General features: G+C 45.9%; 1 pseudogene; it reads left to right on the forward strand.

Annotated features, from left to right (window-relative positions):
- The first annotated feature begins 105 nt into the window (after positions 1-105).
- On the forward strand, positions 106-22,416 carry LOC129821563 (hemopexin-like; annotated as a pseudogene).
- Positions 22,417-22,826: the final 410 nt, after the last annotated feature.

The following is a 22,826-nucleotide window of genomic DNA, read 5'->3' on the forward strand; positions in this document are numbered from 1 at the left end:
ATTACACCCACCCCTCAGCTCACCGACCGCCAACAACCGCCCACCACAATACCCCCCCCCCCCCCCCGCAACCCCATCTCCGGTATAAAGGTCCAGCTGCAGCCCAGGCAACTTTACACTGTGCTCTCTCCAGAACTTTCTCCTGGACACAGACGACTGCTCTCTTTAGCTATTTCTCTCTCTCTCTCTCTCTCTCTCTCTCTCTCTCTAGCTCTCTCTCTCTCTAGCTCTCTCTCTAGCTCTCTCTCTCTCTAGCTCTCTCTCTCTCTCGCTCTCTCTAGCTCTCTCTCTAGCTCTCTCTCTCTCTAGCTCTCTCTCTAGCTCTCTCTCTCTAGCTCTCTCTCTCTCTAGCTCTCTCTCTCTCTAGCTCTCTCTCTCTCTCTAGCTCTCTCTCTCTCTCTAGCTCTCTCTCTCTCTAGCTCTCTCTCTCTCTAGCTCTCACTCTCTCTAGCTCTCACTCTCTCTAGCTCTCACTCTCTCTCTAGCTCTCACTCTCTCTCTAGCTCTCTCTCTCTCTAGCTCTCACTCTCTCTCTAGCTCTCACTCTCTCTCTCTAGCTCTCTCTCTCTAGCTCCCTCTCTCTCTCTAGCTCTCTCTCTCACTCTCTAGCTCTCTCTCTCACTCTCTCTCTCTCTCTCATCATGGGACTGCTCTCCCAGACACTGTGCCTGGCCCTGGCTTTCTGCCACGTCGCCCCACAGTAAGTAGCCACGCTGAGCATTCTGCTCTCACCCTCATATTCAGTGTGGATATTATTTATGCATTATAGAGAGGTTGTTAGTGCCAACCATTATGTCTAGGTGACTTCAGATACGACTAGTTGAAAACATGCTTTCAGATTTGTTTGTCTGGTCTGGTCACACTACAGTGGGATGTCAATAACACAGAGGACAGTGGTCTGGTCACACTGCAGTGGGATGTCAATAACACAGAGGACAGTAGTCTAGTCACTACAGTGGGATGTCAATAACACAGAGGACAGTAGGCTGGTCACTGCAGTGGGATGTCAATAACACAGAGGACAGTAGGCTGGTCACACTGCAGTGGGATGTCAATAACACAGAGGACAGTAGGCTGGTCACTGCAGTGGGATGTCAATAACACAGAGGACAGGAGGCTGGTCACTGCAGTGGGATGTCAATAACACAGAGGACAGGAGGCTGGTCACTGCAGTGGGATGTCAATAACACAGAGGACAGGATGCTGGTCACTGCAGTGGGATGTCAATAACACAGAGGACAGTAGACTGGTCACTGCAGTGGGATGTCAATAACACAGAGGACAGTAGGCTGGTCACACTGCAGTGGGATGTCAGTAACACAGAGGACAGTGGTCTGGTCACACTGCAGTGGGATGTCAATAACACAAAGGACAGAAGGCTGGTCACTGCAGTGGGATGTCAATAACACAGAGGACAGTGGTCTGGTCACACTGCAGTGGGATGTCAATAACACAGAGGACATTGGTCTGGTCACTGCAGTGGGATGTCAATAACACAGAGGACAGTGGTCTGGTCACTGCAGTGGGATGTCAGTAACACAGAGGACAGTGGTCTGGTCACACTGCAGTGGGATGTCAATAACACAGAGGACAGTAGGCTGGTCACTGCAGTGGGATGTCAATAACACAGAGGACAGTAGGCTGGTCACACTGCAGTGGGATGTCAGTAACACAGAGGACAGTGGTCTGGTCACTGCAGTGGGATGTCAATAACACAGAGGACAGTGGTCTGGTCACAATGCAGTGGGATGTCAATAACACAGTGGTCTGGTCACTGCAGTGGGATGTCAATAACACAGAGGACAGTAGGCTGATCACTGCAGTGGGATGTCAATAACACAGAGGACAGTAGGCTGGTCACTGCAGTGGGATGTCAATAACACAGAGGACAGTAGGCTGGTCACTGCAGTGGGATGTCAATAACACAGAGGACAGTAGGCTGGTCACTGCAGTGGGATGTCAATAACACAGAGGACAGTAGGCTGGTCACTGCAGTGGGATGTCAATAACAAAGTGGTCTGGTCACACTGCAGTGGGATGTCAGTAACACAGAGGACAGTAGGCTGGTCACACTGCAGTGGGATCTCAACAACACAGAGGACAATAGGCTTGTCACACTGCAGTGGGATGTCAATAACACAGAGGACAGTGGTCTGGTTACTGCAGTGGGATGTCAATAACACAGAGGACAGTAGGCTGGTCACACTGCAGTGGGATGTCAATAACACAGAGGACAGTAGGCTGGTCACACTGCAGTGGGATGTCAATAACACAGAGGACAGTATGCTGGTCACTGCAGTGGGATGTCAGTAACACAGATGACAGTAGGCTGGTCACACTGCAGTGGGATGTCAATAACACAGAGGACAGTGGTCTCGTCACTGCAGTGGGATGTCAATAACACAGAGGACGTAGGCTGGTCACAATACAGTGGGATGTCAATAACACAGAGGACAGTTTGCTGGTCACTGCAGTGGGATGTCAGTAACACAGAGGACAGTTTGCTGGTCACTGCAGTGGCATGTCAGTAACACAGAGGACAGTGGTCTGGTCACTGCAGTGGGATGTCAGTAACACAGAGGACAGTGGTCTGGTCACTGCAGTGGGATGTCAGTAACACAGAGGACAGTAGGCTGGTCACACTGCAGTGGGATGTCAGTAACACAGAGGACAGTAGGCTGGTCACACTGCAGTGGGATGTCAATAACACAGAGGACAGTAGACTGGTCACACTGCAGTGGGATGTCAATAACACAGAGGACAGTGGTCTGGTCACACTGCAGTGGGATGTCAATAACACAGAGGACAGTAGGCTGGTCACACTGCAGTGGGATGTCAATAACACAGAGGACAGTAGGCTGGTCACACTGCAGTGGGATGTCAATAACACAGTGGACAGTAGGCTGGTCACTGCAGTGGGATGTCAATAACACAGAGGACAGTGGTCTGGTCACTGCAGTGGGATGTCAATAACACAGAGGACAGGGGTCTGGTCACTGCAGTGGGATGTCAATAACACAGAGGACAGTAGGCTGGTCACTGCAGTGGGATGTCAGTAACACAGAGGACAGTAGGCTGGTCACACTGCAGTGGGATGTCAGTAACACAGAGGACAGTAGGCTGGTCACACTGTAGTGGGATGTCAATAACACAGAGGACAGTGGTCTGGTCACTGCAGTGGGATGTCAATAGCACAGAGGACAGTAGGCTGGTCACTGCAGTGGGATGTCAATAACACAGAGGACAGTGGTCTGGTCACACTGCAGTGGGATGTCAATAACACAGAGGACAGGGGTCTGGTCACTGCAGTGGGATGTCAATAACACAGAGGACAGTAGGCTGGTCACTGCAGTGGGATGTCAGTAACACAGAGGACAGTAGGCTGGTCACACTGCAGTGGGATGTCAGTAACACAGAGGACAGTAGGCTGGTCACACTGCAGTGGGATGTCAGTAACACAGAGGACAGTAGGCTGGTCACTGCAGTGGAATGTCAATAACACAGAGGACAGTGGTCTGGTCACACTGCAGTGGGATGTCAATAACACAGAGGACAGTAGTTTGGTCACACTGCAGTGGGATGTCAATAACACAGAGGACAGGGGTCTGGTCACTGCAGTGGGATGTCAATAACACAGAGGACAGTGGTCTGGTCACACTGCAGTGGGATGTCAATAACACAGAGGACAGTAGGCTGGTCACTGCAGTGGGATGTCAGTAACACAGAGGACAGTAGGCTGGTCACATTGCAGTGGGATGTCAGTAACACAGAGGACAGTAGGCTGGTCACACTGCAGTGGGATGTCAATAACACAGAGGACAGTAGGCTGGTCACTGCAGTGGGATGTCAATAACACAGAGGACAGTAGGCTGGTCACTGCAGTGGGATGTCAATAACACAGAGGACAGTAGGCTGGTCACTGCAGTGGGATGTCAATAACACAGAGGACAGTGGTCTGGTCACACAGGTTTTGTGCTTTCTCAAGGCCTGATTATATAAACATGTTTTCTATTTGGATCAACTGTACACTGCTGAGATAACAAGGTCTGCATTTCATCTTGTCTTTTCAGGAACCTTGAAGTCATTGTGAAAGGTGAGTTTGGGGAAAGTAAAGGGGTGAGATACGTAGTCGGTTTTACAACTGAATGTATTCAACTGAAAGGTGTCTTCCTGCATTTAACCCAACCCCTCTGAATCAGAAAGGTGCGGGGGGTCAACCTTAATCAACATCCACGTCTTCGGCGCCCGGGGAACAGTTGTTGTTGGGGGTTAACCGCCTTGCTCAAGTGCAGAATGGCAGATTGATTTGATTTTGAAGGCAACCCTGCCATTAACTACTTGTCATTTTCAATTAGTTTATTTCTATGTTATGACCTGGTTCAAAGGCTATACCGCATCAAGTGCAATGTAAGAACAATCAACACAGACAACTGAGCAATGGTCGCTAATATCCAGAGAGAAAACACCACTGGCATCATATTTCGCTGGTGTATTTTGTCAGAATAAGATCAATCAGGATAGATTTCATTGGGCCTTGTGGATTTGGCCGTGGTTATCTTGGTTATCTTGGTTATCAGCTTGGTTATCAGCTGGGTGAAATTTAGCTCAGCACAAATATCTTTCAAAACAATTCAGACTAAGATCGTTCATTATTAATAGTTCAAAGTTATCATTCTTAGATAGCAAGTCAGTTTGTCAGGAGAACATGGGGGAAGCCAAGGGAGCAGGGCAATTTAAATTCCCACTAACGTTAGCTGGATATTAATACCAAAGCCAACATAGGTTTTCAAACTGTTTAGGAAGCTGCTAAGGAGCCTTTTGGTCCTAGACTTCGCGCTCCAGTATCACTTGCGGTAGCAGAGAGAACAGTCTATGACTTGGGTGACCGGAGTCTTTGACAATTTTTTTAGGCTTTCCTCTGACACCGCCTGGTATAGAGGTCCTGGATGGCAGGAAGCTTGGACCCAGTGATGTACTGGGCCGTACGCACTACCCTCTGTAGCGCGTACGGTCAGATAGCGAGCAGTTGCCGTACCAGGCGGTGCTCTCGATGGTGCAGCTGTATAACTTTTTGAGGATGTTTTTATAACTTTTTATAAACGGATAAAGGATAACTTTTTGTGGACACCAAGGAACTTGAATCTCTGAACCTGCTCCACTACAGCCCTGTTGATGAGAATGGGGGAGTGCTCAGTCCTCTTTTTCCTGTAGTCCACAATCATCTTCTTTGTCTTGATCACGTTGAGGGAGAGGTTGTTGTCCTGGCACCACACTACCAGGTCTCTGACCTCTTCCCTATAGGCTGTCTTGTCGTTGTCGGTGATCAGGCCTACCACTGTTGTGTCATCGGCCAACTTAATGATGGTGTTGGAGTCGTGCCTGGCCGTGCAGTCATGAGTGAACAGGGAGTACAGGAGGGGACTGAGCACGCACTCCTGAGGGGCCCCTGTGTTGAGGATCAGCGTGGCGGATGTGTTGTTACCTACCCTTACCACCTGGGGGCGCCATGTCAGGAAGTCCAGGATCCAGTTGCAGAGGCAGGTGTTTAGTCCCAGGATCCTTAGCTTAGTGATGAGCTTTGAGCGCACTATGGTGTTGAACGCTGAGCTGTAATCAATGAATAGCATTCTCACATAGGTGTTCTTTTTGTCCAGGTGGGAAAGGGCAGTGTGGAGTGCAATAGAGATTGCATCATCTGTGGATCTGTTTGGGCGGTATGCAAATTGAAGTGGGTCTAGGGTTTCTGGGATAATGGTGTTGATGTGAGCCATGACCAACCTTTCAAAGCACTTCATGGCTACAGACGTGAGTGCTACGGGTCGGTAGTCATTTAGGCAGGTTACCTTAGTGTTCTTGGGCACAGGGACTATGGTGGTCTGTTTAAAACATGTTGGTATTACAGACTCGGACAGGGAGAGGTTGAAAATGTCAGTGAAGACACTTGCCAGCTGGTCAGCGCATGCTCGCAGTACACGTCCTGGTAACCCGTCTGTTGACCTGTTTAAAGGTCTTACTCACATCGGCTGCGGAGAGCGTTATCACACAGTCTTCCGGAACAGCTGGTGCTCTCATGCACGTTTCAGTGTTATTTGCCTCGAAGCGAGCATAGAAGTAGTTTAGCTCGTCTGGTAGGCTTGTGTCACTGGGCAGCTCTCGGCTGTGCTTCCCTTTGTAGTCTGTAATGGTTGCAAGCCCTGCCACATCCGACGAGCGTCAGAGCCGGCGTTGTACGATTCGATCTTAGTAATGTATTGACGCTTTGCCTGTTTGATGGTTCGGCGGAGGGCATAGCGGGATTTCTTATAAGCTTCCAGGATAGAGTCCCGCTCCTTGAAAGCGGCAACTCTAGCCTTTAGCTCAGTGTGGATTTTGCCTGTAATCCATGGCTTCTGGTTGGGGTATGTACATACGGTCACTGTGGGAACGACGTCATCGATGCAATTATTGATGATGTCAATGACTGATGTGGTGTACTCCTCAATGCCATCAGAGGAATCCCGGAACACTATTATCCCAGACCTTCCCGCTGAAAAACATCCCCACAGCATGATGCTGCCACCACCATGCTTTACTGTGGGGATGGTGCCAGGTTCCCACCAGATGTGATGCTTGGCATTCAGGCCATAGAGTTCAATCTTGGTTTGATCAGACTAGAGAATCTTGTTTCTCATGGTCTGAGAGTCTTTAGGTGCCCTTTGGAAAACTCCAAGTGGGCTGCCATGTGCCTTTTACTGAGGAGTGTCTTTCGTCTGGCTACTCTACCGTAAAGGCCTAATTGGTGGAGTGCTGCAGAGATTGTTGTCCTTCTGAAAGGTTCTCCCATCTCCATGGAGGAACTCAAGAGCTCTGTCAGAGTGACCAATGGGTTCTTGGTCACCTCCCTGACCAAGTCCCTTCTCCCCCGATTGCTGAGTTTGGCCTGGTGACCAGCTCTAGGAGGAGTCTTGGTGGTTCCAAACTTCTTCCATTTAAGAATGTTGGAGGCCACTATGTTCTTGGGGATCTTCAATGCTGCAGAATTGTTTTGTCACCCTTCCCCAGATCTGCGCCTTAATAAAATTCTGTCTCGGAGCTCTACGTGCAATTCTTTTCACCTCATGGATTGGTTTTTGCACTGTCAACTGTCGGACCTTATATAGACAGGTGTGTGCATTTCCAAATCACGTCCAATCAATTGAATTTACCACAGATGGACTCCACTCAAGTTGTAGAAACATCTCAAGGATGATCAATGGAAACTGGAGGCACCTGAGCTCAATTTCGAATCTCATATCAAAGGGTCTGCATACTTATGTAAATAATGCATTTCTGTTTTTTATTTTTAATACATTTCAAAATGTTTAAACCTGTTTTTCGCTTCGTTATCATGGGGTATTGTGTGTATATTTCTAAGGATTTTAGAATAAGGCTTTAACATAACGTGGAAAAAGTCAAGGGGTCTGAATACTTTCCAAAGTAACTGTACATAATAGACTGATAATCTTCAGCTTTACTTATGAAACAGCCTACAAGGCAGAATCCTGATTTATAGACCTCTGAGGTTGCTTATGAATCTAAACAAGCTCTGTGGCTGATATTGTATCTGATCAGCCCGTCAGCAAGGGAGTTCACCCACTCTGTACATTTTTTTATATTATCCATAAATATGATTTATAAACTTATAAATTAATTTATAAAGCATGATGTTAGTATGACATGTACAATCAATAAAAACGTTGATCTATATTTTATCAATACTTCCACTTCCATTCATAGAGTTTATTTTGTGATCTCGACAAAACAGCTTTTGTTATGTCGTGATCATAAAGGTAAATAACATGAAGGAATATTTGTTTTTGGTCATATGTCTTCTCTGGACTTGCGTACTATATAAATTCAGGGGGGAAAAAAGAAACTACCCTTTTTCAGGATCCTGTTTTTCAAAGATAATTCTTAAAAATCCAAATAACTTCACAGATCTTTATTGTAAAGGGTTTACCCCCCTCCAGGTGTTGCCCATCCTCCCCATTATCCCCTGTGTATTTATACCTGTGTTCTCTGTTTGTCTGTTGCCAGTTCGTTTTGTTTCGTCAAGCCTACCAGCGTTTTCCCCTCTGCTCCTGTCTCTCTATTTGTTCCTGTTTCCTAATTTTCCCGGTGTTGACCATCCTGCCTGCCCCGACCCTGAGCCTGCCTGTCGTCCTGTACCTTTACCCCACCTTTCTGGATTACTGACCTCTGCCTGCCCCAACCCTGAGCCTGCCTGCCGTCCTGTACCTTTACCCCACCTTTCTGGATTACTGACCTTTGCCTGCCCCGACCCTGAACCTGCCTGCCGTCCTGTACCTTTACCCCACCTTTCTGGATTACTGACCTTTGCCTGCCCTTGACCTGCTTTTTGCCTGTCCCTGTTCGATTAATATACTGTTGTTACTTTAGATGTTGTCTGTATCTGGGTCTTAACTGAAACGTGATACGACCTTAACCCAATTGAGATCGAATGGGATGAGTTGGACCGCAGAGTGAAGGAAAAGCAGCCAACAAGTGCTCAGCATATGTGGGAACTCCTTCAAGTCTGTTGGAAAAGCATTCCAGGTGAAGCTGGTTGAGAGAATGCCAAGAGTGTGCAAAGCTGTCATCAAGGCAAAGTGTGGCTACTTTGAAGAATCTAGAATCTAGAATATACTGTATTTTTATTTGTTTAACACTTTTTTGGGTACTACATGATTCCATGTGCTTTTTCATAGTTTTGATGTCTTCAATATTATTCTACAATCACAGTGGGGTACAAAAATAAAGAAAAACCCTTGAATGAGTAGGTGTCCAAACTTTTGACAAGTGCTGTATGTGGACACCCCTTCAAATGAGTGGATTCGGCTATTTCAGCCACATCCGTTGCTGACAGGTGCATAACATTGAGCACACAGCCATGCAATCTCCATAGACAAACATTGTCAGTAGAATGGCCTTACCAAAGAGCTCAGTGACTTTCAACGTGGCACCGTCATAGGATGCCACCTTTCCAACAAGTCAGTTCGTCAAATTTCGGCCCTGCTAGAGCTGCCCCGGTCAACTGTAAGTGCTGTTATTGTGAAGTAGAAACTTCTAGGAGCAACAACGGCTCAGATATAAACAATATAAAAGATATCATACATTTTCAATCCGCACAAAAAGCTTATTTCTCTCTAATTTTGTTTTACATCCCTGTTAGTGAGCATGTCTCCTTTGCCAAGATAATCCATCTACCTGACAGGTGTGGCATATCATATCATTACACAGGTGCATCTTGTGCTGAGGACAATACAAGGCCTCTCGAAAATGTGCAGTTTTGTCACAACAATTACAATGCCACTAACATCTCAAGTTTTGAGGGAGAGTGCAATTGCCACGCTGACTGCAGAAATGTACACCAAAGCTGTTGCCAGAGAATTGAATGTTAATTTCTCCTCCATAAGCTGATTACAACTCTATTTTAGAGAATTTGGCAGTACGTCCAACCGGCCTCACAACCACAGACCCCGTGCATGGCTCAGTGTGGGCGAGCGGGTTTGCTGATCTCAACGTCGTGAACAGCATGGGCCCCATGTCACAAGAACATATACACACTTTCTGGAAGCTGAAAAATGTCCGCCCTGCTAGAGCTGCTCCGGGTCAACCGAAAGTGCTGTTTATTAAAAAGTAGAACGTTTAGGAGCAACAACGGCTCAGCCGCAAAGTGGTAGGCCACACAAGCTCACGGGAACATAACCGCTGAGTGTTGAAGCGCATAGCGTGTAACAATCGTTTGTCCTCGGTTGCAACCGAGTTCCAAACTGCCTCTGGAAGCAACGTCATGAAATGGGTTTCCGTGGCCGAGCAGCCGCAACACAAGCATAAGATCACCATGCGCAATGCAAAGCGTCGGCTGGACTGGTGTAAAGCTCGCCACAGTTAAACTCTGGAGCAGTGGGAACATTTTCTCTGGAGTGATGAATCTTTCCCAGAAGAGTGGAGACTGTTATAGCAGCAAAGGGGCGACCAAGTCCATATTAATGCCCAGGATTTTGGAATGAGATGTTGGGGATGGTCATCTGCACACAGCAGAGACACATAAAAGGGGGGGGGAGCTAAAACAGCACATTGTGAGAACAGCAGAGACACATAACGGGGGGGGGGGGGGGGGGGGGCTAAAACAGCACATTGTGAGAACAGCAGAGACACATAACAGGGGGGGGAGCTAAAACAGCACATTGTGAGAACAGCAGAGACACATAACAGGGGGGGGGGGGTTAAAACAGCACGTTGTGAGAACAGCAGAGGCTCATAACAGGGGGGGAGTTAAACAGCACGTTGTGAGAACAGCATAGGCACATAACGGGGGGGGGGGGGGTTAAACAGCACATTATGAGAACAGCAGAGACACATAACAGGGTGGGGGGGGGGGGGGACAACATGGTAGCAGTACCAATCAACAATGGCATTGTTTTCAGTTAACCTCTTACTGCAGTGGGCTAAATCAGGGTCGCACATAGGGATTCTGGGTAGTCTTAAACAAATCTACTTTGAAACAGAAGTATATTCACCTCACACACACGTTTATGGGCTTTAAAAAAAAAAAAGACAACACCTGTACCACGTCAGGTATAGAGTTGAAATGTATTCAATTTTGAGTTTACATCCCAATATTACACGTTATTTACATCACAGAAGACTGAACTATAACACAACATAGAAACACCAGATTTTCAGTTTGAAAATAAATTATGCTTATTCATCTGAAATACCCAGAAAGGCCACTATGTAATTTTATATAATTCCAAATAAACTGAAAGTTACCAACATTATGGTAGTTTACTGGTCAACTTTGAAAGTTTCCGGTAATATACCCTCCCTTTTGTATCAGGAATCGAGGTAAGACCCAGATGTAGACACGTAAAATTCACAATAGTTTAATAATCGAACAGGGGCAGGCAATAGACAGGTCAAGGCAGGCAGGGGTCAGCAATCCAGAAGTGGGGCAACGGTACCAGACGGCAGGCAGGCTCAGGGTAGGCAGAGGTCAGCAATCCAGAGGTGGGGCAAAGGTACAGGTCAGCAGGCAAGCTCAGGAAGAGTGGTCAGGCAGGCGGGCTCAGAGTCAGGACAGGCAAGGGTCAAAAACCAGGAGGAAGAGAAAAAGGAGAGACTGGGGAAAAGCAGGAGCTGAGAACAACAACGCTGATTGTCATGATAAACAAGACGAACTGGCAACAGACAAACAGAGAACACGGGTATAAATACACAGGGGATAATGGAGAAGATGGGCGACACCTAGAGTGGGGGTGGAGAAAGTCACAAAGACAGATAAAACAGATTAGGGTGTGACACTTTGAAAGTTTCCAGTAATACACTCTTCCTTTGCAACCCTAGCTGGACCAGATCACCATGGAGCCCAGATGGACCGTTGTGAAGAGATTGAGTTTGATGCGATCACCCCACGGACGCCAAGAGAATCACCTACTTCTTCAAGGGTAACTAACTGACACGTTCCATTATGCACCACAATTTAAATAAGTAGCTAGGTTTCCATTCAATTGGCGACAGATTTTCATGTGAATATTCAAAAGTCCGCAAAAATGAAAATATAAGTATTTTCCTCACCAGTCGTGCGTTTCCACCAAACGGATTTGTAGCAGATTTAAAAATCAGTGGGTGACGATGTAGTGCACTGTAACGATCTTCTAAGGGAGGAGACCAAAACATAGAATGTCCACCCCAACTCACGCCCTGACCAAACCAAAATAGAGACATAAAAAAGGATCTCTAAGGTCAGGGCGTGGAGATGTAGTGCACACAAAATGTACTTTTTTTGCTTATGTTTTTATGTACCTAATAAAAATTGAAAGTTCAATGTGTTTCCCCATCTCATTTTCAACTCTAACGATTTAGATTTGTCACAAAAAACTGTTAAGTTAAATAGCAAATGTTCCTGGTCTTGGCATCTGTGCTCTAGCCAAGAGCTGGCAGACACAGAGCGGTTAGGCCAGTCTACATGAGGAGATTATTATGGACAATGAGACCCTTCTATATTTATTGGAAAAAGAGCATAAAGATTACCGTGCACTTTCACAACCCTGTGAAGTTATAGCATCATTTATTTTGTCAGTAGCCTAATTAACTGTGTGGTTTCCCGAGTCGTAGTTTGAGGACCACACACCGTGTCATCACTTTATTTAACTAGGCAAGTCAGTTAAGGACGAATTCTTATTTACAATGACGTTCTACCAAAAGGAAAAAGGCCTCCTGCGGGGACGGGGGCTGCGATTTAAAAATATAGGACAAAACACACATCACGACAAGAGAGACAACACAACACTACATAAAGAGAGACCTGAGGTAACAACATAGCAAAACAGCAACACACAACAACACAGCATGGTAGCAAAACAACATGACAACAACGTGGTAGAAACACAACATGACAACAACATGGTAGCAACACAACATGACAACAACATGGTAGCAACACAACATGACAACAACGTGGTAGCAACACAACATGACAACAACATGGTAGCAACACAACATGGCAGCAGCACAACATGACAACAACACGGTAGCAACACAACATGACAACACCATGGTAGCAACACAACATGACAACAACATGGTAGCAATACAACATGACAACAACATGGTAGAAACACAACATGACAACAACATGGTAGCAACACAACATGACAACAACATGGCAGCAACACAACATGACAACAACATGGTAGCAACACAACATGACAACAACATGGTAGCAACACAACATGACAACACAGCATGGTAGCAACACAACATGACAACAACATGGTAGCAACACAACATGACAACAACATGGTAGCAACACAACATGACAACAACATGGTAGCAACACAACATGACAACAACATGGTAGCAACACAACATGACAACAACACGGTAGCAACACAACATGACAACAACATGGTAGCAACATAACATGACAACAACACGGTAGCAACACAACATGACAACAACATGGTAGCAACATAACATGACAACAACATGGTAGCAACATAACATGACAACAACATGGTAGCAACACATCATGACAACAACATGGTAGCAACACAACATGACAACAACATGGTAGCAACACAACATGACAACAACATGGTAGCAACACAACATGACAACAACATGGTAGCAACACAACATGACAACAACATGGTAGCAACACATCATGACAACAACATGGCAACAGAACAACATGGTAGCAACACAAAACCTGGTACAAACATTATTGACATGAAGTTATATCAATATTTGTGCATAAAGGCGTTTCCGCCGCCATTTCTCACATAATTAAATTTACAGACACAAAAAGATCCCAGCGGGTCAAATGAACAAACGATCTGTCGGCATTCATAAAGTTGTACTGAAACTTTATTTAAACTTCACTTTATTTTTTATATACGGTATGACTTTACTTGCATAAAAACTGTGGATGGAAACGTGGTTAATGAGTGACGTGGTTAATGTGGTTAATGTGGTTAATGAGTGACGTGGTTAATGAGTGACGTGGTTAATGTGGAAACGTGGTTAATGAGTGACGTGGTTAATGTGGTTAATAAGTGACGTGGTTAATGAGTGACGTGGTTAATGTGGTTAATGAGTGACGTGGTTAATAAGTGACGTGGTTAATGAGTGACGTGGTTAATGAGTGACGTGGTTAATGAGTGACGTGGTTAATGTGGTTAATGAGTGACGTGGTTAACGTGGTTAATGAGTGACGTGGTTAATGTGGTTAATGAGTGACGTGGTTAATAAGTGACGTGGTTAATGAGTGACGTGGTTAATGAGTGACGTAGTTAATGAGTGACGTGGTTAATGAGTGACGCGGTTAATGTGGTTAATGAGTGACGTGGTTAATGAGTGACGTGGTTAATGAGTGACGTGGTTAATGAGTGACGTGGTTAATGAGTGACGTGGTTAATGAGTGACGTGGTTAATGTGGTTAATAAGTGACGTGGTTAATGAGTGACGTGGTTAACGTGGTTAATGAGTGACGTGGTTAATGAGTGACGTGGTTAATGAGTGACGCGGTTAATGTGGTTAATGAGTGACGTGGTTAATAAGTGATGTGGTTAATGAGTGACGTGGTTAATGAGTGACGCGGTTAATGTGGTTAATGAGTGACGTGGTTAATGAGTGACGTGGTTAATGAGTGACGTGGTTAATGAGTGACGTGGTTAATGAGTGACGTGGTTAATGAGTGACGTAGTTAATGAGTGACGTGGTTAATGAGTGACGTGGTTAATGAGTGACGCGGTTAATGTGGTTAATGAGTGACGTGGTTAATGAGTGACGTGGTTAATGAGTGACGTGGTTAATGAGTGACGTGGTTAATGAGTAAACGTGGTTAATGAGTGACGTGGTTAATGTGGTTAATGAGTGACGTGGTTAACGTGGTTAATGAGTGACGTGGTTAATGAGTGACGTGGTTAATGAGTGACGTGGCTAATGAGTGACGTGGTTAATGAGTGACGTGGTTAATGTGGTTAATGAGTGACGTGGTTAATGAGTAAACGTGGTTAATGAGTGACGTGGTTAATGTGGTTAATGAGTGACGTGGTTAATGAGTGACGTGGTTAATGTGGTTAATGAGTGACGTGGTTAATAAGTGACGTGGTTAATGAGAGACGTGGTTAATGAGTGACGTGGTTAATGAGTGACGTGGTTAATGAGTGACGTGGTTAATGTGGTTAATGAGTGACGTGGTTAATGAGTAAACGTGGTTAATGAGTAAACGTGGTTAATGAGTGACGTGGTTAATGTGGTTAATGAGTGACGTGGTTAATGTGGTTAATGAGTGACGTGGTTAATGTGGTTAATGAGTGACGTGGTTAATGAGTGACGTGGTTAATGAGTGACGTGGTTAATGAGTGACGTGGTTAATGTGGTTAATGAGTGACGTGGTTAATGAGTGACGTGGTTAATGAGTGACGTGGTTAATGTGGTTAATGAGTGACGTGGTTAATGAGTGACGTGGTTAATGTGGAAACGTGGTTAATGAGTGACGTGGTTAATGAGTGACGTGGTTAATGAGTGACGTGGTTAATGAGTGACGTGGTTAGTGTGGTTAATGAGAGACGTGGTTAATGAGGAAACGTGGTTAATGAGTGACGTGGTTAATGAGTGACGTGGTTAATGAGTGACGTGGTTAATGAGTGACGCGGTTAATGTGGTTAATGAGTGACGTGGTTAATGAGTGACGTGGTTAATGAGTGACGTGGTTAATGAGTGACGTGGTTAATGAGTGACGTGGTTAATGTGGGTAATGAGTGACGTGGTTAATGAGGAAACGTGGTTAATGAGTGACGTGGTTAATGAGTGACGTGGTTAATGAGTGACGTGGTTAATGTGGTTAATGAGTGACGTGGTTAATGAGTGACGTGGTTAATGTGGTTAATGTGGAAACGTGGTTAATGTATCATGTGTCTATGTACAGATTTTTTTTTTTTTTTACTTTCAAATAAAATCAATCAATCATCAGCCATGAACCCCATCTGTCTCTCAGTATTGATAAGTCATAATTCGACTATTATCTATTATTGATCAGTATTATTATTGATGATCAGTATTATTATTGATCAGTATTATTATTGATCAGTATTATTATTGATCAGTATTATTGCTACTATTGTCACGGATCCCTCCGGGAACGTTCATTACGCTCACCTGTCCCCTTTTCCCACGGATTAGTACTTGTATACGTGTGCTCTTTGGTTTCCATTGGACTGTTGATTATTGTTACAATTTCCGTTAGTGCGTGTGAGGACCTGTGCTGTGTGTTTTGGGCTTTCGTGCCCTTGTGGATTGAGCAGATGATTACGGGTCTCGTCCCGTGTGTTAATCATTGTGCGCGTTGTGTTATTTATTCAAGGTACTACTCGCTCTTTTGTTTTGGGTTTCTACCCTGTGTTTTGTTACGTGTTTGTTTGATCTTCGTCCCCGTGCCTTTACACGGCGCGCCGTAATTTGGGCTTAATTAAAAACCCTTTTTACGCATTCCTGTATCTGTCTCCCGAATCATTTATGCCAACGTGACAACTGTTATTGATCAGGATGTTTAGATGCATCCCAGACCTCTCTAGAAAACAGTGATGGAAAGTTGTTGCCTAGTGGACGATCTTTATTAATCTGAGTTGACCGACTATGTGGATTTGGTTCTGCCAGGTGACCACACGTGGGCCGGCTTCCACGGTCCCTCTGAGCTGATCAACGGTTCCTACAAGGAGCTGGACGAGCATCATCACCTGGGTCACATTGATGCCGCTTTTTGTCTCCACCAGCCTAACGACGAAGACCATCTGCATACCTACTTCTTCCTGGTATTAACATTTCACTTCCTGTTTTTACCATTCCAGTGAGCAAAATGTGTCGAACGATGTCTTTTCAACGTCTTTTAAATCCCAAAATTGATTTTCAACTCCTAGGGATATCTACTGAAACATTGGCATGGTTGGGTAGGTTACTTTCTAAATTCTAATTTGTTACAGTTGCTAGTTACCTGTACAACATTGTAATCAGTAATGTAACTTTTGGATCATCCAAATTCAGTAACATATAATTGGATTACTTTCAGTTACTTTTGGATTACTTTCAGTAATAGGCATTTAGAAGAAGACAAAAACGATCCATCAAACGCATTTGATGTGTCATCGTAGTGGTCTTTGATTGGTGGTCATCATTTGATGTGTCATCGTAGTGGTCTTTGATTGGTGGTCATCATTTGGTGTGTCATCGTAGTGGTCTCTGATTGGTGGTCATCATTTGGGTGTGTCATTATAATGGTCTCTGATTGGTGGTCAGACTCACTCAGGTGGAACAAACTTAAACTTGCACCTTTTTTTTCAATTCTGAATTAAAAACAAAGATGTAATAATGTAAATTTTTGTCAAACATCCTTTCTGAATTTAAAACTAATCCAAGAAGTAATCATCTAGTTTTTCAAAAGTATCTTTAATATTTGCCGGTTAACGTAACTGATTACATTCACCGTTTTTTGTTGTTGTAATCAGATAACATCTCTCCGGGAAGAAGAAGGGCGGTGGTGTATGTTTCATGATTAACGACTCATGGTGTGATTGTAACCACATACAGGAATTCAAGTACTTTTGTTTACCCAACCTAAAAGACATTCACAAGCATTTTGCTTCCCCCGCAATAACATCTGCTGAACACATGTATGTGACAAATACAAAATGATTTGATTTGACATGTAACTAATTACATCAGTTCCTCCACAAACCTGAACATTGGTCCTGTCCAGAAACACCCTTTATACCCAGATATTAAAAAGACTGGATTGGCCTTAACAATATGGTAGTAGCTCCACTCTCCTCTCCTGCATCTCCTCCTCTCTCCACTCTAGGACAACAAGGTACTAAACGATATGGTAGTAGCTCCACCCTCCTGTCCTGCATCTCCTCCTCTCTCCACTCTAGAACAACAAGGTACTATACGATATGGTAGTAGCTCCACCCTCCTCTCCTGCATCTCCTCCACCCTCCTCTCCTGCATCTCCTCCACTCTCCTCTCCTGCATCTCCTCCACTCTCCTCTCCTGCATCTCCTCCACTCTCCTCTCCTGCATCTCCTCCACTCTCCTCTCCTGCATCTCCTCCTCTCTCCTCTCCTGCATCTCCTCCACTCTAGGACAACAAGGTACTAAACGATATGGTAGTAGCTCCACCCTCCTCTCCTGCATCTCCTCCACTCTAGGACAACAAGGTACTAAACAATATGGTAGTAGCTCCACTCTCCTCTCCTGCATCTCCTCCACTCTAGGACAACAAGGTACTAAACGATATTGTAGTAGCTCCACTCTCATCTCCTGCATCTCCTCCACTCTAGGACAACAAGGTACTAAACGATATGGTAGTAGCTCCACTCTCCTCTCCTGCATCTCCTCCTCTCTCCTCTCCTGCATCTCCTCCTCTCTCCACTCTAGGACAACAAGGTACTAAACAATATGGTAGTAGCTCCACTCTCCTCTCCTGCATCTCCAGCTCTCTCCACTCTAGGACAACAAGGTACTAAACGATATTGTAGTAGCGCAACCTTGCCCTCTGATAGGTTATAAAGATTCCTCTCCTCTCTCTTCTCTATGACAACAAGGTGTTCAGCTACCACGAGCGTAGCCATGTCCTGGAGACGGGCTTCCCCAAGGACATCTCTGAGGTGGCTGACCTCTGACCTCTGTCCTGTGTTTTCTCTGGTGCAGGACACCAAAGTGTTCAGCTACTACAAGCACCAACTGGAGACTACTACTGTTTCCATGGACACCAGTTCACCAAGTTCCACCCTTGGTCCGGAACTGTGACGGGGAAGTACCCCAAAGACGCCCGCGACTTCTTCATGAAGTGCCCCAACTTCAGTGAGTCCAGGGGGTGCAGCTGAACAGAGATTTCAAACACAGCTGACATCTTAAAGTTGACCAGACATTTTGTATGGTTGTTATTAAAGGTAGACTCAGCAAGAAAATAAATAGCAGTAGTGTGTGAATCTCTTCAACAACTAAGAGTGTTGAAGCGCGAATCTGAACTTCTTCGCTGTTTTATGTCCCGTAGCTACCACGTTGTACTGTAGCAGCGTGAAGCGAACCCGTGCAGAGCCGTGTAGCGTGAAGCGAACCCGTGCAGCGCCGGGCAGCGTGAAGCGAACCCGTGCAGCGCCGTGCAGCGTGAAGCGAACCCGTGCAGCGTGAAGTGAACCCGTGCAGCACCGGGCAGTGTGAAGCGAACCCGTGCAGCGCGAAGCGAACCCGTGCAGCGCCGTGCAGTGCGAAGCGAACCCGTGCAGCGTGAAGCGAACCCGTGCAGCGTGAAGCGAACCCGTGCAGCGTGAAGCGAACCCGTGCAGCGCGAAGCGAACCCGTGCAGCGCGAAGCGAACCCGTGCAGCGCCGTGCAGTGCGAAGCGAACCCGTGCAGCACCGGGCAGCGTGAAGCGAACCCGTGCAGCGTGAAGCGAACCCGTGCAGCACCGGGCAGCGTGAAGCGAACCCGTGCAGCGTGAAGCGAACCCGTGCAGCGTGAAGCGAACCCGTGCAGCGCGAAGCGAACCCGTGCAGCGCGAAGCGAACCCGTGCAGCGCCGGGCAGTGTGAAGCGAACCCGTGCAGCACCGGGCAGTGTGAAGCGAACCCGTGCAGCACCGGGCAGTGTGAAGCGAACCCGTGCAGCACCGGGCAGTGCGAAGCGAACCCGTGCACATGCGCAGATAGCATTCCGCTACACCCGCAATAACATCTGCTAAACACGTGTATGTGACCAATAAAATTTGATTTGATTTGTGTGACTGTGTGAGAGAAAAGTCTTGCATCGCTGAGCCTACCTTTTTTTTATGTGCTTCTGGGGATGTTTCTGATTTGATCATGATGCCACCCAGGCCGTTGGAGCGACCACACGGAGAGGGAGCGTTGCAGCCACGCCCCCCTGGACGCCATGACAGAAGACGGCCCGGAGAAATCCTTCGCCTTCAGAGGTGTGTATGGCTTTGTTTTGACCCGGTGTGTGTGTGTACCTGTGAGTATTCATATTGTGTTTAACCTCTGGTTGTGTACCTGTGTGTGTATTCATATGGTTGTATTAACCTGCACTGTAGCCTTTTATTATAAAAGACAAATGTTTTGACCTATCTGGTTAAATAAAGACAAAATAAAATAAATACTCCTATCTTAAATCTTTCCAAAACTGTCTGCCCGCTTATTACATGTGATTATTACTTGCAGAAGAATGGGTGGTGTAATGATGGCTGGCATGCCTTCCCAATCGCTCAAACCTTCAAGGAACTGCAGAGGTGACTGCAGCCTTCTTTTACGCTGGCCACCTGCACTTAATCAAGGTGAGAGAGAGGGAGGGAGGGATGGAGGGATGGAGAGAGAGAGGGAGGGGGAGAGAGGGGGGGAGGCAGAGAGAGGGAGGGAGGGAGGGAGAGGGGGGGAGGCAGAGAGAGGGAGGGAGGGAGAGAGAGAGGGAGAGAGGGAGGGGCAGGGAGAGAGAGGGATGGAGGGATGGAGAGAGAGAGGGAGGGAGGGAGAGGGAGGGAGGGAGAGGGGGGGAGGCAGAGAGAGAGAGAGAGAGAGAGAGAGAGAGAGAGAGAGAGAGAGAGAGAGAGAGAGAGAGAGAGAGAGAGAGAGAGAGAGAGAGAGAGAGAGAGAGAGAGAGAGAGAGAGAGAGAGAGAGAGGGAGGGAGGGAGGGAGGCAGGCAGGCAGGGAGGCAGGCAGGCAGGCAGGCAGGGAGGGAGGGAGAGAGGGAGAGAGGGAGAGAGGGAGAGAGGGAGAGAGGGAGAGAGGGAGAGAGGGAGAGAGGGAGAGAGGGAGAGAGGGAGAGAGGGAGAGAGGGAGAGAGAGAGAGAGAGAGAGAGAGGGAGAGGGAGAGGGAGAGGGAGAGGGAGAGGGAGAGGGAGAGGGAGGGAGGGAGGCAGGGAGGGAGGGAGAGGGGCAGGGAGGAAAAGGCCATGGGCCCCATCACACATTAGCTGGAGCTGATTTCCAGTGTTTGTCCCTCGATGGGCTTCTTGTAATAACAATAATTTGATTTATATTATATTGATATTTCCACCTATAGTAGGTGCTTTTACATAGTGAGGTGGGAAACTCGCCTCTTACACAACCAATGTGTAGCACACACTTGTAATGTTTCTTCACTGATGTATGTTGTGCCAACAGGAGGAGCAGCTGTTTCTGTATGAGTCTGGTGGGCAGCTTTACCGCCTGGTGGTGTGATTCCCCTGAAAGATGCGCTGGAGATCCATGGCCCGTTGGACACTGCTTTTATCTGTGGAGAACATTCCATTTTGCACGTCATCAAGGGTGCGGTGCTAACCTTCTTTATTTCCCCCCCTCCATACATTTACAGGCACGCGTAGAGCGTAGTGTAATGTATACCGGAAAAAGCATTAACGTATAAACACAACAATCATCACTTCCGTGTCACATGACCTGATCCCCATACCTGGGTCGTATTTATTAGTGTTCACCGTAGCGAAACGTTTTAATAAAAACAGAAAACCAAAGCAATCGTTTTCTTACAGGTATTCTTACCCTCTGTTTCAGTCCATTTGGTGCCCTAATGAATATGACCCTTGTCACATGATAAGATCTTCATTTCTCTCCAATGCAGTGAACCAGATGTTTGACATTGAGCTGGTCTCCACTCTGAGAGGAGTGGTCAGGGAGTCCAGGCTGCCCTTCCCCGAAGGTGGACGCTGCCGTGTGTGGCCCCGACGGAATCAGGGTGTTTGTGGGAGCAGGTTACTTCCACTACGAGACCCCTATGCTGCTGGCTTACAGCAAGATCATGCCCTGAGCCACACAAGATATCGCTGGAGATGTTTGGCTGTGGATGTAACGGATGTGAAATGGCTAGCTAGTTAGCGGGTACGCGCTAATAGCGTTTCAATCGGTTACGTCACTTGCTCTGAGACTTGAAGTAGGGTTTCCCCTTGCTCTGCAAGGGCCGCGGCTTTTGTGGAGCGATGGGTAACGCCGCTTCGTGGGTGACTGTTGTTGATGTGTGCAGAGGGTCCCTTGTTCGCGCCCGAGGTCGGGGCGAGGGGATGTACTAAAGTTATACAGTTACATGGACACCATGGGACGAATCAGTCGCTGACTATGCACGCCCCAAATCCTCTAACTTGAGATCCTCTTAACTCTGACTTTTGCCTTATTCATTCAGTAGCCCTGTCCAGCAGTCATATGAATGTTATTCATATTTTTCATAATTTTATAAATAATAAACGTAATTAAAAGAATATGTGGATAAATCTGGTGTTTCTATGTCAAACGATTTTGACATAGAATGTCAAACGATTCAGAATGTCAAACGATTCAGTCTTCTGTGGTGTATATAACGTGTAATATTGGGATGCAAACTCAAAATTGAATACATTTCAACTCTATATCTGACATGGTACAGGTGTCGTCTTTTTTTTTTAAGCCCATAACCATGTGTGTGAGAAGTGGATACTTTTGTTTTAAAGTAGATTTGTTTAATATTACCCAGAATCCCTCTGTGTGACCCTGATTTAACCCACTGCAGTAAAAGTTTAAGGTCACTGAGAGTTTTGTATTTAAACTCGAGTCATTCATGTGTATCTCAAGTTATCCTGAAGATTTGATGAGGCATCGATTGGGTTAAGTCAAGACTGACAGTTTCTGATCAAATGTACCGAAAAGTGTGTTCAGTGTTTTCATTGAGTATTTAATGTCAGTATTTATATTTGCAACCAGGAAGAATGATCCTACCTCATATCTCTACTTCTATATCTAATGGTAAATACAGCTGTTGTCTGTCTGACATGAACAAATAGTATTACACAGATAATACTTCTGCTTTTATTGTGTCCATGTCTTCCCAACGAATATCACAGTCACTCTTTCAATAAACTTACAATATAACACAGTTCCAATAACCTTTAGTGTTTCATACTATACATATCTATATATATATACACTGCTCAAAAAAATAAAGGGAACACTTTGTAATGATACTCTAAATCCTCCTCCTCCTCAGACGAGGAGAGGAGAGAGGGATCTGAAGACCAATGTGCAGCGAGGTATGATGACATGATTTCTGTATTTCACGACAAAACAACAAACACGACGTAGACAGAAAACGAACTATACTTGAAAAGATACAAAATAACAAAACGAAAGTAGACTGACCTAAACATGAGAACTTACATAGAAACGAAGAACGCACGAACAGGAACAGACTACATACACACCGCAACAGTCCCGTGTGGTACGAAATAACATACAGACACAGGAGACAACCACCCACAAACAAACAGTGTAAAACACCTACCTTAA

The sequence above is a fragment of the Salvelinus fontinalis genome, chromosome 23 (assembly GCF_029448725.1).
Source record: "Salvelinus fontinalis isolate EN_2023a chromosome 23, ASM2944872v1, whole genome shotgun sequence".
NCBI classification, from domain to species: Eukaryota; Metazoa; Chordata; class Actinopteri; order Salmoniformes; family Salmonidae; genus Salvelinus; species Salvelinus fontinalis.